Source organism: Oryctolagus cuniculus, chromosome 4 (assembly GCF_964237555.1).
Source record: "Oryctolagus cuniculus chromosome 4, mOryCun1.1, whole genome shotgun sequence".
Taxonomy (NCBI): Eukaryota; Metazoa; Chordata; class Mammalia; order Lagomorpha; family Leporidae; genus Oryctolagus; species Oryctolagus cuniculus.
This window is the reverse complement of record NC_091435.1, coordinates 142,844,006-142,859,388: the sequence shown is the minus strand read 5'-3', so window position 1 is coordinate 142,859,388 and position 15,383 is coordinate 142,844,006. Positions and strand designations below refer to the sequence as shown.

Here is a 15,383-nt window from a genome sequence, read left to right as displayed (position 1 = left end):
CAAAGGCAGAGGATATGTTTGTATCTTTCCAGAGAATGAGGGACAGCCCATTTGGGTACCAGCCAGAAACATCAAGCCTGCAACTGACAGTCAACCAGAACCAGCTGAACAAGACTGAGAGTCCACCTTGTTAGCAGGCACACCTGCTACCAATTGTCAAGCTGCTGCCCTATCATCCTGCCCTGAGGAACTGACCACAGCCCCATCCACTACTGCTTTATACCCCTCTAGCTCTGGTCAGCCACTCGAACAGCCAACAGCTTGCACGCGGTCATACCATTCCTGATTACTATTGTTCCTCATTCCTACTCGATCTGAGCAAGCACTCCTGTGTTCTGTTTTGAAGGCTGGTTAGTCAACGATGGGTAAGATCCTCTGGGGGACAACCTAAGACAGGCACAGCTACATGAGGAGACTACAAGGAAACGGGGTCAACCATGGTATGGCCAAGGATCATGCCTCCCGTTGCTCAAAAATAAATGAAAAGGGGGAAATGTGGTGGAATGAGAAGGCCGTGCCAAGATGGTGCTAGCAAGTGAGCATCAGTTACTCAGGAATGGCTTCGGAAACCACATGGCAAAGGAGCCTGCCTGGCAACAGGCAGTGATTGGTTATGATTGGTTATAGCATAAACCGCCCCTTCACCAGATTGACTGCCTCAGCTATATAAGCTGCTGCACCAACTGAAATAAACGAATCTGTGAGCTGCTCACCTCTAGCCCCGCTTTCACCCAACTCCCAGTGTCTGTGTCATGACTCCATGCCTCTTGCCCCCACCACGCTTCTCCTCTCAGAATGAATCCACAGCAACACCTGAAGCTCCATCCAGATATCCCATGTGGGTATAGAGGCCCAAGGATTTGGGCCATCTTCTGCTGCTTTCCCAGGCATATAAGCAGGGAGCTGGTTTGGAAGTGGAACAGCCAGGACTGGAACCAGTGCCCATATGGGATGCATGCATTGCAGGCAGAGGCTTAACCTGCGGTGCCACAATGCTGGCCTCCAAATTATAAACCTTTAACATGACCTAAAGAAACCTGCTTCAATACTTCCCCCTCCTTGTGTACTATGAAACACATAATAGTATATGTCTATGGAACACCAGGGTAAGTACAGTGAACTTTTTATAGTCCAAGGTGGTAGGGAGGGAATCAAGCTGCCTAGGGCCCTACTCTGATTTTGAGTGCTGGGGGGATGAACAGTGGGACCAGGTGGGACCCCGCCCGTGACATATCATCTAGGAAACCCTTCACTAGGTAGGGGTGTCCACTCTTTGCCCTCTCTGTACCTGTTTCTTTATTTCAGCTGCAAGAGCCCGTTTTTTTCTTTCTAACACATTCTCACTTCAGAGTTGAAACAGAAGTTTGCTGTTCCTTCTACCTAGACTGCTATTGCCCAGAAATTTACACAGCTCCCACTCTTTATTGTTTTATAAGTTTAATTTATTTGAAAGGCAGGGAGCAGGATGGGGAGAAGACAGACACATAGAATGGTTCATTCTCCAAAACCTCCAACAGCCAAGTCTGGGCCAGGCCAAAGGCAAGACTTGATGCAAGATGCAGGCATCATAAGCAGTAGCTTAACCTACTATGCCACTATTCATCCTTTAAATCTCAGCTTTATGTGGACTCTTTAGGCTGCCCTACCTAAGGGAGCAACCTATTCTCTAGTAGTGGTAACACTACTTCTAGAAAATATCCAAATGATTTGTATGCTCATTGCTTCTTTTCCCCCACTAGAAAATAAGCTCCAGAAATGCAGGATTCTTGCCTATTTCGTTCCCATCTATGCCCAAAACTTTAGACTGTGTCCCACATAGGCACTCAGTAGGTATTTACTAAATAGATTAGTAACTGGGCTCCCTATTCTTGGAGGATATTTTTCATGACATTAGTTCTTAATTCCAGCTTAACTTCTCTTCCTTAACTTGCTTCCCACAGCCAAACTTCTTGGTATCATCAAAGGGCTCTGGGAGAAATTGCTTGCCCAGTTATGACTCTTGCTAAGTGCCTTCTCTCCTACTTTTCCTCTTGGTCACAGAGAGATCATCAGACCTTATCAGCCCTATTGCAGAATCTAGACACACTGTGACTATAGTATTCTCGGAACCCATCCAGTTTAGTAAACCTATCAAAAACGGAAATGAGGTTAGCTTGGCAGGAAATGAGATCAATTTGGCAATTGATGGTGAAACACTGAACAATGTGGGAGTTAACAGTAGTCTGAGTTAACACAAGGCGTGTCCTAAGGCACTACAATAAGACCAAATAGATAGTGAGGTGTGCAGGGCGATTTGGGCTCACAGAGGGACAATCCTTGTAAACTGGTGATTTATTGCTATGTACCTTGGGCAGTGGATGTGCAGTGGAGAACTGTTGAGTCTTCCACACCTGAGATACAGATCTCTCTGGGTATCTATAGGATAATGGCAGAATTAATAAGCATAATTTATTGGGTCTCTTACACCCTGTACTAAGTGTTTGTTATTTGTAATCCTCCAATATCTCTTAAGTGTAAAGGACTAAAAGACCTACCCAATGTCATAAAGTGCATGGTAAGGCAGGGGCCCTTTTATCTTTTCCTATGGTGAGGGGAAGCAATGCAAACCTTGGGCTCTAAGGAGTTATTTTTCAAGCGAACATTGGTTTGAATTATCTACTATATAAACTGCTTAATCAACTCTGAAACATTACATTTAATTTGTTAGCATTATTCTTAACAGACCACAAAACTGCATTAGAAGGTTAAGAGTGGGGACCAGCGCTGTGACGTAGTAGGCTAAGCCTTTGTCTGTAGTGCTGGCATCCCATACCGGCACCAGTTTACATCCCGGCTGCTCTTCTTCCAGTCCAGCTTTCTGTTTATGGCCTAGGAAGATGGCCCGCGTGCATGGGCCCTTGCACCCATGTGGGAGACCCGGAAGAAGCTCCTGGCTTCCAATCAGCTCAGCTCCTCCCGTTACAGCCGTTGGAGAGTGAACCAGCAGATGGAAGACCTCTTTAGTCTCTCCCTGTCTAACTTTGCCTCTCAAATAAATAGATCTTTTAAAGAAGAAGAAGGGGGGGAAGGAAGGGGAGGAGGTAAGAGTCAATATAGAACTACAGAACAAGATGAGATGGTTATCAAAGGTGATCAGCACACTCATGTTTCTTATGTCACAGCTCATCAAAAGCTGGTGGGAGGTGGTGCTGTGACAGAGTTAAGCCACCTGGGAAGTCAGCATCCCATACCAGTGTGCTGGTTTCAGTACCATCTACTCCATTTTCGATCCAGCTCCTTGCTGGTACGGTTACAAGTACTCAAGTCCTTGCCATCTACATAGGAGACCTGGATGGAATTCCTAGCTCTTGGCTTCAGCCTGGCCCAGCCTGGCTGTTGTGGACATTTGAAGAGTGAACCACCAGGCCTGCTTTGTGGCATAGTGGGTGAAGTCACCGCCTGTGAGCTGCATTCCCACATAAGCAAGGACTCCTATCTGGGCTGCTCCACTTCTGATGCAGCTCCCTGCTCATTGTCTGGGAAAAGCCCAAGTGCTTGGGCTCCTGCTACCCATGTGGGAGACCCGGATGAAGCGCCAAGCTTCTGGCTTCAGTGTGGTTAAGCTCTGACCGTTGCAGCCATCAGGTGAGTGAACCGGCACATGGAGGAGCTCAATCTCTCTCAAATAAATAAATAAATCTTAAAAAAAGAAAAAAAAGAGTGAGCCACTGGATTAAGGTCCCTCTGTCATTCTGCCTTTTAAATAAACCAACTTTTAAAATAATACAAGCTAACAGGCATACAAACTAACCAACAAAATATGAATGAAACTAATAACGTTAAAAAAAAAAAAAAAAAAAAAAAAAAGGCCGACGCAGCGGCTCACTTGGCTAATCCTCTGCCTGCGGTGCCGGTACCCGGGGTTCTAGTCTTCCAGCCCAGCTCTCTGCTGTTTCCCGGGAAGGCAGTGGAGGATGGCCCAAGTGCTTGGGCCCTGCACCCACATGGGAGACCAGGAGGAAGCACCTGGCTCCTGGCTTCTGGTGGGTGCAGCGCCGGCCGCAGTGGCTATTTGGGGGGTGAACCAACAGAAGGAAGACCTTTCTGTCTGTCTGTTTCTCTTTCTCTGTCAAAAAAAAAAAGAAAAGAAAAAAAATTAATGATGTTGTTAACATGAGGGATCCAGTTTAGCCCATTAACCTATTTCATCCACATCTTTTCTTAATTTGTAGAAATAACTATGAAATTATAACTAGCAAGAACCAGAGGCCAATTAGAATTATAAGGCCATGTGGAAGACAATATTTTCACTGATAGCCTCACATCTTCCACTTCTCATAGTCCAAGCCCCCCGGTTGCTTCCCTTCGCCCCCTTCCCCAACCCCAGGCCCCAGCTCTGCCCTAGGATGGCTGAGCTGGTTCCAGGGGAAGAGCGTAGAGCTCTTCTGGGCAGATGTGGCCTGAAAACGCGCCCCAGCGAGCCTGGCATTCACCTGCAGGGGCGACGGGGCTGAGGCGGCGGAGACGCCCCCCGCCCGGAGGACACGGGGACAGCGTGTCTGCCGCCCTCCAGGAGCCCCCCGGGCCAAGCCAGGGGGTTGGGTCTTTCGCCCTTGCAGCCGAGGGTCTGACTGACCTAGCTCGCATCTCAAAGACTCCAGCCCTCCAGGCCAGGCCGGAGAAAGGGACTCCGTGTGGGCTGGTGAGGAGGCGTCCCCTCCCAGCCTCTCTGGGGCGTCTCTATCCTGGCCAGTCTTTCGTCCCCAACTGTTCCTGGGACCTGTGAATACGTTTTCACAGTGACTTAGCTGAAATAAAGTTAGTTGTACGTGTTAGACCAACCTCATCTGTTAAAAATAAACAAAAAACAGTATTCCTGGGGCGGCGCGGCTCAGGCGTCGGGGCCCGCGGGCGCGATGCCGCCCGGCCCGCGGCTGTTGGCCCCGCTGCATTGTGGGAGCTCGGCCGCCGCCGCCGCCAACCGCCGCCAACCGCCGCCTGCGCCTGCGCCTGGGCCGCCGGCGCCGCGCACGCCATGGGGACCGTGACCGACGACGAAATCATACGGAAGCGTCTCCTGATTGACGGGGATGGCGCAGGGGATGATCGGAGAATTAATCTGCTGGTGAAGAGTTTCCTTAAGTGGTGCGGCTCTGGCTCGCAGGAGGAGGGACACAGCCAGTACCAGCGTATGCTGAGCACGCTGTGGCAATGTGAATTTTCCATGGGCAAAACCTTGCTGGTATACAACATGAATCTCAAAGAAATGGAGAATTATGAAAAAATTTACAAAGAAATCGAATGTAACATTGCTGGAGCGCATGAAAAAATTGCTGAGTGCAAAAAGCAAATTCTTCAAGCAAAACAAATACGGAAAAATCGCCAAGAATACGACGCGTTAGCAAAGGTCATTGAGCAGCATCCAGACAGGCATGAGACTTTAAAGAAACTAGAGTCTCTGGGGAAGGAGTTGGAGCGTCTTTCACACATTAAAGAGAGTGTTGAAGATAAGCTGGAATTGAGACGTAAACAGTTTCACGCTCTTCTCAGTAACATCCAGGAACTGCAACAAACTTTGGAAAATGATGAGAAGCTTCCAGAGACAGAAGCTCACAGAACAAGCGTGGAAGCAGATCCCAAGCCAGGGACAAGCTCATCCCTCTTCATTCCTGAGACTACTGAAACAGCGACGTGATCTTAAGATAGATTTAGAATGTGTGGTGCTCTTGAGATACTTAAAGTGTTGGCAGTGAAATTCTTTTGCTTTTAGGTATTAATGCAGATTTCATATTTCTTCACATGAAGATGACTTCAGTATAGATTTGTTTTTGTTGAAATGCATTTTTTTTAATTCTAGAAAGCAGCATTCCAAAATGCTTAATAAAATGTTTACAAGCTGGGAAAAAAAAAACCTGAGTGTGATGTCAGCTGTGGGATGGTGAATAAAGTACTGGGTTTGGAGTCAGGACAGAACTTCAATCTTTGGGCAAGTTTCTTCAAAGTAAATTAATCCCCATCTGTTAGATGAGCTGCATATGGGCAAGCACCTAGTTTGGTGCCTGGTGCACATTGCGTACTCAGTATATGTTTCTTAAATGAAGAATTTGATCAAAGAATTGAATCCCCATGTCCCTTTTTGAGTCTGCTATACCGACAATGAGTTCCCTTTGATCTGTAGGTCTCAAATTCATTCTTAGCCTATGGGACCAACGACCCTGCTCCTCTCAGTGTGTTTAAATACCAAAGCCCTAGGAGAGAGTATTAGATTGGCCAAGCTTCTGTCATGCCCCAGGAGGGCAGAGAGAGGAAGTTTCTGTTGGATGTCTTCTCCAAGGACAGCTGCAGCTTCCTTAATGAGAGGAGAGATTCTTGCATCTGGCCAATGCGTGATGGGGAATCGCTAAAAAATTGAATTCAAAGGTTAATTTACCACCAAATGGTCACAATGCACTTCAAAATCATGTACATTCCTGGAGTTAATTCTCAGGGATTGTGCGAGGCTTTTCTCTGCTCCGTTGGCGGGAATGATTAGATGTGACTACAAAAACTCCAGAGCTTCGCCGTCAACCACGGTTATTTTACGGAGCTAGAGCCAGAGAGAAGAGCTGGGGATGTGGAGAGGTGGCGGGTCCCTGGTCTCAGCCATGGAGACCTTACTACAGCAGTTTTCACTTAGGAATCCACACACCTGCTTGCTGAAACCGCTCTCGGGGCCCAGATGGCAGGTATACATCCGTGCGCCTTGTGAAAAGGGGTTTTAAAGCATTAGACTATCTTGATAATTTCAGGCTTTAATATGCTTTCCTGTCTCCTTGACTCTTGTAAAGTGAATGTTTATGTCCTCTGATTATGAGTTTATTATGATTATGAAAGTCCTGTGGAATCTTATCCCCTGGTGTTCAGGCTCACAACTGGGTTACATTAAGATGGTATCCAAGTGGCAGCTGCTTCTCTGGAAGCCCAGGCCCTCCTACCCACGAGCAGGATTCAGCTTGCTCCAGGCGAGCGCTGTTCTATGTAGCGCAGTTTTGGGCCCTGGCAGGTTGTCACAAGAGTAGTTTGAGACCAGCACCCAAGCTAGGCCTGCTTCTGTTGGCCATTGCTCAAGTCTAGAGGGGTGTTGCTGAAGGCTCTTTTTGTTATGGGCTGGGTTGGGCCTAAATTAATTTCCCAGACTCTTGCCTTTTACTTAGAGAATAATTTTTTTTTTTTTTTGACAGGCAGAGTGGATAGTAGCTAGTGGATCGGCGTAGCTCCGCCCGTAGCGGCCATTTGGGGGGTGAACCAACGGAAGGAAGACCTTTCTCTCTGTCTCTCCCTCTCACTGTCTGTAACTCTACCTGTCAAATAAATAAATAATCTTTTTTTTAAAAAAAGCATTGTCTTAAAAAGTTATGTTAAATATCATTATGATCAGATCTGTTCTAAAAGTATTATAATCGCCCTGACTAAATGTTAAGAAATTCTATTTTGACCAGATACTCTAAGTTCTCTTGGCACCTTTAACAGACTTTCTGAAAATCAAAGTTTAAAATTCTCCAGACTTTTGATACCTCCAGAGGGGCCCCTGGAGATGTCAAAAGATGTATCTCTCATCTCACAGAGATAATAACCAATTGGGCTGTTTAGATTAAAAGTGGTGCCAAGATGTGAAATGATGCTAAACTTCAGTTATAAACGTGTTTCTTCCTCGCTGCTCCAGTCTCTGGCTCAGAAGCCAGATCCTTTAAAGAGGGACTGACAAAGTCTAAGAAGCGTCCCATGGTCGTGATTTACATCACCTTAATGCCCAGACCTTAGGACTAAGATATGGAATCACCCAGGAACAGGCAAGGCAAATTGTAAAATCCTGCCCTTCCTGTGTTACATTTCTCCAGGTCCCTCACTATGGTGTAAATCCTAGAGGATTTATGCCTAATCAGCGTTGGCAGATGGATGTTACCCATTTTCCTAAATTTGGTAAGCTAAAGTACATACGTGTCTCTTTAGATAACATGTTCAGGTTTTGTTTTCACCACCCCGCAATCGGGTGAGGCTGCCCAACATGTCATCTCTCATTGCCTTCAGGCCTTTGCTGTTTTAGGAACCCCTATACAAATAAAAATTGATAATAGCCCAACATATAAGCACTTCTGTACTAACTTCCACATCTCTCATATCACCGGGATTCCTTATAATCCCCAGGGACAAGGTATTGTGGAATGTGCACATGCCACATTAATAAAATTATTTACAAAAAATAAAAAAGGGGGAATATGGGACCATAGCACATTCCCCACAAAAATGGCTATCACATGCTCTTTTCATTTTAAATTTTTTAATACTGGATAATCAAGGGAAATCTGCGGCCGATTGTCACTGGCATCCTGAAGCCAAAAGACAACAAGTCTATGTGAAGTGGAAAGACCCTCTAACTGCTCAATGGTATGGACCTGACCCTGTTTTAATAGAGACAGAGAAGGAGGAATTGACCGTAGGAGTTACTTTAACAGTTTTAACCAATACATTGGCCGGCACCATGGCTCACTAGGCTAATCCTCCACCTAGCGGCGCCAGCACACTGGGTTCTAGTCCCGGTCGGGGCCCCGGATTCTGTCCCGGTTGCCCCTCTTCCAGGCCAGCTCTCTGCTGTGGCCCAGGAGTGCAGTGGAGGATGGCCCAAGTGCTTGGGCCCTGCACCCCATGGGAGACCAGGAGAAGCACCTGGCTCCTGCCTTCGGATCAGCGCAGTGCGCCGGCCGCAGCACGCCGGCCGCAGCATGCCGGCCGTGGTGGCCATTGGAGGGTGAACCAACGGCAAAGGGAAGACCTTTCTCTCTGTCTCTCTCTCTCACTGTCCACTCTGCCTGTCAAAAAAAAAAAAAAAAAACAATCAACGAGGCCTTTTTTCCAGAATTAACAAAGGTATACCCCGGAGTCTGACAATGTGACCAGTTTGATATGCTAAAATCAGTATTCTCCCTTTTCGATTGATCAGTCACATTAAGCCATTGATTTTCAACTATATCCCTCCCAATACGGAACAAGGTTTGATTGTTCCTTACCCATTGTACAAACCCTGCTGTTTTAATTCCATTATCATAAGTACATGAACAATTTAGAACTAACAGCGAACCAACAGAGGTGGTAACGTAGGTTTGGCCTGATGTAAGCCGGCAAGCTTCATTCATTTTCAGGGGGATCCCGATCAGTAATGTTATCATGATGAAGATCAAGGGGCTGCTTCGTGACATTGTCTGTTTGCTGCACCAGTGGCTCAGGTAACCACCGCACTTCATTGTCTTTCTGTGAGAATATAGAAACATGTCCTTCTCTGTCGAAAGTAGCAATTTCTGGCTACATTTAGCTGCCTCGGCTAATACGTCATCCTTTTGTGTAAATACAGCAAATTCTCCCACCAACCTGTTAACTAACAATATCCCGGGAGTTCCTTCTACTAAAAAGGAGTTTACAAAAATTACCGGCATAAATCCTACTTCTCTAAAAATTAGCAATTCGACCAAAAGGTTATACTATGTGCCTTGGCAATTAAACAAAACTCAGCTTTCTCACTTCAATGGGAGGGAAGCTCCTAAAGGATGTTTTTTTTTTTTTTCCTGTGTGACTATTATGCATATAGCTCTCTAGCTCCCCATGATAGGCATAGATGCTCCCTTGGACGGGTTGCACCCCTCCTTCTCAAACCTGCTGATAAGAACCTGTACAAAAGAAGATATACGCGTATGATTTATGAAGGATGTAATGATAACTTCCATGTTCCCAGGGATTGGGAAGCTTTTGGTCTTGCTGCCTCCATGGCAGGAGCTGCTGGTCTTGCTTATGCAAACACTCACAGATTAAGAGAACTAGCATGTATTGTTACCAAAACTGTGAACACGACTGCTGCTGCCTTAGCCAATATCGATGAGGAACTTGATCGGGTCCGGACAGGTGTGTTGCTCAACCGGGCTGCCATTGACTACTTACTACTGAAATATCATATAAGCTGTGACTTGATTCCTGAAGGTTGCTGCTTTAATATCTCAAATAATGTTCCTTACATAAAATATCTGGTACAGAAGCTAATAGGTGAATTCAGCACATGTTTCTAACTAATCCCTTTTCTTTTGGTGGATTTCAATGGACCCACTGGCTTTTGATGTTGCTGGGTCCTTTATTGCTGCTCCTGCTTTTCTTCCGTGCCTCCCCTGTATATTCCAAGGCCTCTCTGTGTCATTTGGTGCCATTCGGTCTGAGATTTTAAAGTTGCGTTCACAGCTTCACCCCGAGCCAAAAAGGATGGCAATGAATTCCAATGACGGGTAAGACTCGGTCTCCTTGTACCAACCTAAGACAGGAGCCTCAGAGAATGTCTGGGGTGTCCAATGACGGTTAAGGACAAGAAGAGACATGGGCAACCTAAGACAGGAACAATGCCTCAAAAAATAAAAAAGGGGGAAATGTGGGCAGCTGCAGGCAGTTTTGTTTACACTTAAACATATGGATGGAGACATCCTGGCACAGACAAAAGGCTAAGGAGATTCCAGGAAGAGGCAGGAAGAACTGTATTTCACTGCTAGACTTCTCACAAGAAATGTAGATAATCGGCCACACCTGAAACCAGCATTTATTACCTAGGTGTTTCATTATACCCTTGTAATCTATGATTGATAACATTTTGTGATCTGTTAAGCAAAGTCTTTTAGATATATAAATCCTCTGTGTGCCTTCTTGTGTACAACTGGTCATGTTTAAATACTACTGGACTTGTTGAATAAACGAGCCTTGATCAGGATTTGTCTTGGCTCCATTCTTTGCATCCTTGTCCCCACATTCCCACTCTCTGTTTCAGGAAACCCGGTTCATTGTGCTGCAGGCCGGCACAATGGCCAGGGTGAGGAGCTTCATCCCAGTCTCCCACATGGGTGCAGGGGCCCAAGTACTTGTGCCATCCTCCTCTGCCCTCCCAGACACATCAACAGACAGCTGGATTGGAAGTGGAGCAGCTGGGATATGAACCAGCACCTATATGTGAGGTTGGCATTGCATAACATGCTAAGCCACAACACCAGCCCCTGGAGTCTTTCTGATCTAGAACAACCCCAAAACTAGTTGGAGAAGTTTCTATAGAACCCCAGAACTGGGTCTGCTCACCTGGTAAGCAGGAAGCCAGTCACCGACTCTCTGGTGGAAAAAAAGTAGGTATTTATTGCAATGCACAGAGTAAGGAACCAGGCAGATATGCTCAGTTCCTGACTTCCCAAGAGAGTAAAGGCAGTGAAAAATCCAAAGTTGGGGCTGAGCAGTACTCAACTGTGCGCCTCTGATTGGTACACAGTGTACTTGGCCTTTGATTGGTCAGTGATGGGGCTGCCATGTTAGGGATAGATTGGGCATTACTTTCTGTGATCAAGCCTTGAAATTTCTGAAAGACATCTCAATTTAAGTCTTAATACGAGGATGCTGGGGGTGACAAGTGAATTTTCAGGCCTGCAATTGGAATTTCTGCCTGTGTGTTCTTGCAAGAGCTGTCAGAACAGAGATTAGCAATGAGATGTTAAGGATAGGGACAATTGTGCTACCTCCTTAACTTAATGAGCTGAGTTTTAAAGAGGAATTGCAAGCTAAAAATTGCATGCTAAGGACGAGATATTGGGACCTGATAATTCTACATCAAAGGATACTATGGATAGGACTTGGTTACACTTCTAGCCCAATGTGGCATTAACTTCTACCATGAGGCAGAGCAGGAATGAAGATAATGAAGATAGGGACTTCAATAGAAGAGGGAGTGTTCCAGATTAGATAACATCTTTGGACACAGACTTCCAGTGAAGAAGGAACAACACAATTTGAATGCCTTTCCGTGTGAATCTCAACTAGGTTAAAAATTAGTTACACAAAGAAAAGGGTCTGAGAATATTTCATTAGAAAAGTTGATAGGGCTTTCTATTAATGATAGGATTTCAGATGATTTGTCTCCTTTTATTTATTTATTTATTTTTTGGATTTTCTACCAATCTGTATTACCTTTTCCTTTTTGATTTTTTTTTTTTTTTTAATTTGAGAGGCAAGGAGAGAGAGCTCTCCCATCTGCTTGTTCACTCTAATGTAGGCAGGGAACAATGAGTGAAGAGGAACTGACACTACCAGCAGCATCTGTGTTGCATCCCCCACCTCCCAAACCCTAGCACCTTCTGTGCTGATCAAACATGGCTGCAGGCTGGGCACACTCATTCCCCATGGTACATCTGAGTCCTACTTCCCATCATGCACTAGAAGCCATGACACTTTTCTGGAGAGCACCATGCGCACTGCAGCCCCGCCCCAAATTCCAGCTTATTGGAATATTCAGTTAAGCACTGGCCCAGGCACCACCCCCTATCTTATAGCAAGATGACCCCAAACTTTTTGTAAATAACAGTTCATTCACTTTCCCGAGCTTTCTCCTACTTGTGTCTGAGTGTGTATTATTTCTTTCAATAAATCTTGCTTTCCTGTACAGCTTTCTGTCTACACTTCCTCCTTGAATTCTTTTCTGCCTTGGAGGCCAGAATTTGGAACTAGTCCAGCCAGGGGTTGAGTTCCCACACAACAACTCCAGAAATGCCCACAACAGCCTCCTGACTGGCCCAAAGCCAGGAGACCAGAATCCAGGTCTCTCATATGGCTGTCAGAGACCCAACTACTTGAACCATCATGGCTCCCTCCCAGGATGCACATGAAGAGGAAGAGAGTTACACAGAGAGAGAAGGAGAGGCAAAGAGAGAGGTCTTCCATCTGCTGGTTCACTTCTTAATTGGACACAAACACTAGAGCTGTGCCCATCTGAGGCCAGGAGCCTGGAGCTTCTTCCAGGTCTCCCACGTGGGTGCAGGCAGACCCAAGGACTTCGGCCATCTTCCTTTTTTAAAAAAAGATTTATTTTTATTTATTTGAAAGACAGCATCATAGAGAGAGGTGGAGACAGAGAGAGACAGAGGTCTTCCATCCAATGGTTCACTCCCCAGATGGCTTTAGCAGCCATAGCTGAGCCGATCCGAAGCCAGGATCCAGGAGCTTCTTCTGGGTCCCCCACATGGATGCAGGGACCCAAGGACCTGGGCCATCCTCTACTGCCTTCCCAGGCCATAGCAGAGAGTTGGATCGGAAGTGGAGCAGTTGGGACTTGAACTGGCGCCCTGGCGCCCAGAGGGGATGCTAGTGTTTCAGGTCAGGGCCTCAACCTGCTGCACCACAGCGCCAGCCCCTCAGAGATCATCTTGAAGGGGTTAATGTTCCACTAACCTGTTTGGACAGTATTGATTAGATTATAAACTCTGGTTTGGCAGTGATATGGCCAAAAGTTACAATTTGGAGAGGCTGGCATTGTTGTACGGAAGATTAAACTGCCCGTCATGACACTGGCAACCCATTTTGGAGTTCCACTTTGATGGGCCATCTTCCACTGCTTTCCCAGGCCATAGCAGAGAGCTGGATCAGAAGTGGAGCAGCCAGGACTTGAACAGGCACCCATATGGGCTGCCGACACTGCAGGCAGTGGCTTTTCCTGCTATGCCACAGTACTGGCCCCTCACCACTGTTTTTAACATTGAATATATAATATAGACTCATTGTAAAAAATCTTCAAATCACACAGACAAATCTATATGAAAAGTGAAAGTGTCACAATACCATTTCCTTTTATGCCCGTCCTTTCTCAAGATGTAAACACTGATAAAAGTGTATTGTATGTGTACACATGCAAAGATATGTGTATTTAAGGATAATTCTATTTACACATGACACGATTTCCCTTAACACTGTGGAAAACCTTTCATTGCCGGCTCTATTATTCTTTTAAATTACCTCTTGGTATTTTACATCATGAACGTAATTGGCTAAATTTCTTACTAATTGGACTTGGAGGGTATTTTCAACCTTTTGCAATTACAAACTACACTGAATTCAAGATTATTGCATGTGCGTCCCTGTGCACATGCCTGTTTCTTTATGATCAGTTTGGAGAAGTAAAACTTATTGGTCCAGGCCGGCGCCGTGGCTCAATAGGCTAATCCTCCACCTAGCGGCGCCGGCACACCAGGTTCTAGTCCCAGTCGGGGAGCCAGATTCTTTCCCGGTTGCCCCTCTTCCAGGCACAGCTCTCTGCTGTGGCCCAGGAGTGCAGTGGAGGATGGCCCAAGTGCTTGGGCCCTGCACCCTATGGGAGACCAGGAGAAGCACCTGGCTCCTGCCTTCGGATCAGCGCAGTGCGCCGGCCGCAGCACTCCGGCCGTGGCGGCCATTGGAGGGTGAACCAATGGCAAAAGGAAGACCTTTCTCTCTGTCTCTCTCTCTCTCACTATCCACTCTGCCTGTCAAAAAATAAAATAAAAGAATAAATAAAAGAATAAATAAATAAATAAATAAATAAAAAGAACTTATTGGTCAAACATATATGCACATAAATTCTGGATAGAACTTATTAAATTGCCCTTCCAAAAGCCTTACCAATTTTTGTTTAACAATAAAAGAGGTAGGGCAGCTGTTTGGCAGAGCAGTTAACTCACTGCTTAGAACCCCTGCGTCCCGTATTGGAGTGCCATGGTTCAAGTCCCAGCTCTCCTTCTGTTTTCAGCTTCCTGCTAATGTGCACCCTGGGAGGCAGCAGGTGATGGCTCAAGTTCTTAGATCCCTGTCACCCATGTGGGAGACCTGGATCAAGTTCTTGGCTCCTAGATTTTGCCGGGCCCTACCCAAGCTGTTGTGGGATTTAGGGAGTGAACTAAAATAAGAAGAAAAGTGTTTTTAAATATAAAACACAACAATAGAGGGATGAGCATTTGGCATAGCAGTTAAAATGCCTACATTTCATATCAGCAGACTTGCATGCGAGTTCCAGCTCCACTGCTGATCTGGCTTCCTGTCAGTGCACACCCTGAGTGGCTGCAGGTGATGGCTAAAGTACGTGGGTCCCTGCCATATACATGGCAGACTCGGGTTGAGTTCCAGGTCATTTGGGGAGTGAACCAGCACACACAGGAAGGCATCTCTTTGTCTCTTGCTCTCTCTGCCTTTCAAATAAAATAGAGTAAAAGCAATAAAGAGGGGTGTGCATTTGGTGTAGTGGTTAAGATGCCTGCATCCCATATCTGAGTGTCTGTGTTTGAGTCCTGTCTCCGCTTCCCATCCAGCTTCCTGCTAATGCAGACCCTGGGCGGCAGCAGGTGTTGGCTCCAGCAGCTGGGTCCCTGCCACCCACCCAGGAGACTTGGGTTGAGTTTCTGGCTGCTGGATTCAGCCTCCTGGCCGGTGCAGACATTCCAAGTCTCAGTCCTACAAAGGCCAGCGATTAATTATTCAGTGGTGAGGATAGGTGCATGAGTTTTTCACATTTTGGTTTCTTACATAAATGGTAATTTATAAGAATCTATTGTAAAGTTTTA

At 46.1% G+C, this 15,383-nt stretch overlaps 1 pseudogene; it reads left to right on the top strand.

The window, feature by feature from the left end:
• Positions 1-4,980: 4,980 nt before the first annotated feature.
• LOC100352941 (THO complex subunit 7 homolog pseudogene) lies at positions 4,981-5,995 on the top strand (annotated as a pseudogene).
• The last annotated feature ends 9,388 nt before the right edge of the window (positions 5,996-15,383 follow it).